Source organism: Otolemur garnettii, unplaced genomic scaffold (genome assembly GCF_000181295.1).
Source record: "Otolemur garnettii isolate 467f Iridium unplaced genomic scaffold, OtoGar3 scaffold00002, whole genome shotgun sequence".
Classification (NCBI taxonomy): domain Eukaryota; kingdom Metazoa; phylum Chordata; class Mammalia; order Primates; family Galagidae; genus Otolemur; species Otolemur garnettii.
Window position 1 is genome coordinate 3,465,083 of NW_003852397.1, and position 2,988 is coordinate 3,468,070.

Sequence of the window (2,988 nt, forward strand, 5' to 3'; positions counted from 1 at the left end):
TTCTGGATTTTTATAATTTACTTTTGTTTGTTATTCCAGCTCTCAACTGGGGCCAGAGGAAGATGGATTGAAAGTGCCCAGCTCTTAGCCTACCTTGAAGCCTGAAGTGCTCTAGGGTAGTCTCCCTTGGCTCTGGAGACTGTTTCAAAGCATTATGTCTAATCACATATTGCTTTTCATTTGAACGTGCTGAAAGTAAGATCTGGTGGAACCAATCTCTATGGAACTAAACGTAAGATAGACACCCAAGTGGTAAACAGAAGGGACACAGAAAGGCAAGTTCAAAGGAGGACCTAGGAGGGCCTCAGAGCAAACTCCTACTCACGATTCTCCTTGCATCTAGGTAATCACTCTTGGTCTTTCTGGCTGATGGATTTGCCTCTGGCTTTAACCTAGTCCAAACTACCACTTCTTGGTTGATGAGACGGGCTTCTTGGTGGAGATTGAAATGAGGGAGATGGGCTGGCAGAGTGGTAAAGGCAGCAGGTACGACAGCAGAGCTGAAAATCACGCAGGCTCAGCGAGCCGGGGAGACCTCACAGACACCCAATATCGTTCATATTACCCATGTTGGCTTCTGTGGCCTTTTTAATGTAAGTGTCAGATTAGTCTCTGTTTTCTTTCTCCTTCTCGCTCCCTCCCTGGTTCGCAGCCTCTGGTAAAGAAATAAACATGGGTGAAAAATGGCTTTGTGTTAGATCCCGAGGTCCTCACAGCATCTTTGACACAGCCCACTTCACCAACGGTGGCTTTTGAGAGATTTGGCTGAGTTTCCATAAATTTAGGAAAGACTCACTGAAACCAGGAAATCTGTGCTGTGTAGTAGACTGTTTAAAATGCGTCTGTAATTTGGTGGACTTTGTTGGAAATTGTGCCAGCACTGAAAGTTCATTATTAGATCCTTGAGTAGTAAATACAGACAGTGCTGAACGACACGAGCACTTGGCTTCCCAAGTACGTTTGATGCTTTGGGATGCAAGTGCAGATCGCTAAATATGCCAGAAAACAAGACGATATATATTAAAACCCAACCGTCAACGTAAGGAGACATAATAAATAAGTACTCTTGAAGAACTGTAAAGTCAAAATTCCTTTTGCTATGTAGTCAAGCAGGAAGCAAATATCCTAGATTCCAGTCACTACTTTTTAAAGGCTTATTATGAACTCACAATAGACTACTTGCTTTGTTGAAAAGGACATAGGCGTGGTATTAAATCAAGTACCAATTCTTTGCTCTGTGACATACTAACTATGACTCTGGGCAAGTTATTTTACTTCTCTAAACCTTAGTTTCCTCATCTATAGAATGGGTTATTGAAAAGATTGAATAGACAATGAAGTTGAAGTAACTAACAATGACTTCCCCTAGTAAGTATTTGCTATGGACCGAAGGATGGTGTCCCCCAAATTTAATTGCTGAAGCTCTAATCTCCAGTGTAATGGTATCTGGAAGTGGGACCTTTGGAAAGTAATTAAGTCATAAGAATGGGGTACACATGAATGAAATTCAGGCCCTTATGAGAGGAAAAATGAGGCTGGGTGTGGTGACTCATACCTGTAATCCTAGCACTTTGGGAGGCTGAGGGAGGAGGATTGCTTGAGGCCAGGAGTTCAAGACCAGCCTGAGCAAGAGAGAGACCCCATCTCTCCCCCCAGATAGAAAACTTAGCCAGGCATCATAGTACATACCTGTAGCTCCAGCTATTTGGGAGACTGTGGCAGGAGGATCCCTAAAGCCAGGATTTTGAGGTTGTAGTAAGCTATGATGATGCCACTGCATTCTAGCAAGGGTGACAGAGCAGGACCCTGTCTCAAAAAAAAAAAAGAAGAAGAAGAAGAAAAAGGAGAGAAATGAGACTGATGAGATCTGTCTCTGTCTCTCTCTCTCTCTCTCTCTGAAGATGAAGCAAGAAGGCAGCTGCCTGCAAATCAGGAAAAGAACCTTCACCAGAAACTGGATCTGTCTGCACCTTGATCTCAACTTCTGAGACTCTGGAACTATGAGAAAGACATCTGTTATTTAACACCCATCTGTGGTATGACATTTTTGAATAGCAGTCTAAGCTGACTGAGACAGTACTGTATACTAATAGCACAGTAGGATAACATTTTTTGAAATCTTAACTGATATTTTCTTCCCAAGTATTCTTTTACCATTTGGCTTTTGGTCCCATTCAGTCATGTGGGTCATTAAGGGGTCTGAGGGCAGAAGGCAGAGAAAAGAAACAGATCTTCTCAGCTTTGGAGTTTCAAAGGCCAAGGCTCTGAAGGAAGAGAATGGACAGACCAGAGACTTGGTGATTACAGGACGAATAAGGAAGACTTCCCCCCTCAGCCCAGACTGAAAGGATTCCGTGGGGCAGGGCGGAAAGCCTAACCTTGAAGGCTGGAGTGTGTGCAGGGGTGAAAAAAGAAAAGGGAATGTTGAAAGTCCGTGTAAGGAGCAGTGAGTTCTCCAGGACTCTCTCTCCCTCCCCCTGCCAAGTCAGGCAACTTCTACTCCCTAACTCTGCCCAACAGTGGAAGGTTTAATCTCCACAGGGCTGGGACATGAGAGGTTTGAGCATAGACGGCACAGATGAAGGTCAGGGTAAAGGACTATCAGAGAAATGAGAATTTAATGAAAGTTAGAGTTTTGAACGAGTCTTCCAACGCTCTTTTCCTCTGGCAATCAAAACACTGGCAGCCAGGCATATCCTCCCAGGGAGAAGATGAGAGGGTACATGTCTGTGGAAACTGACCAGCTTGAGAAAAGCACATACAGACACTGACATTGGGGATTTCTCAAAAAAAAAAAAAAAAAAGCAAAGTTAGTTGGCTTATCTCTCTACAGTGAATCCCACCAGTCACTGGATCCTGTCCTCTCTCCCACATACACCCAGCATTTCTTTGTTTTGTTGATGTTATTGTTGTTGTTGTTTTAAGACAGTCTTACTTTGTTGCCCTCAGTAACATAGCAACCTCAAACTGCTGAACTTAAGTAATTCT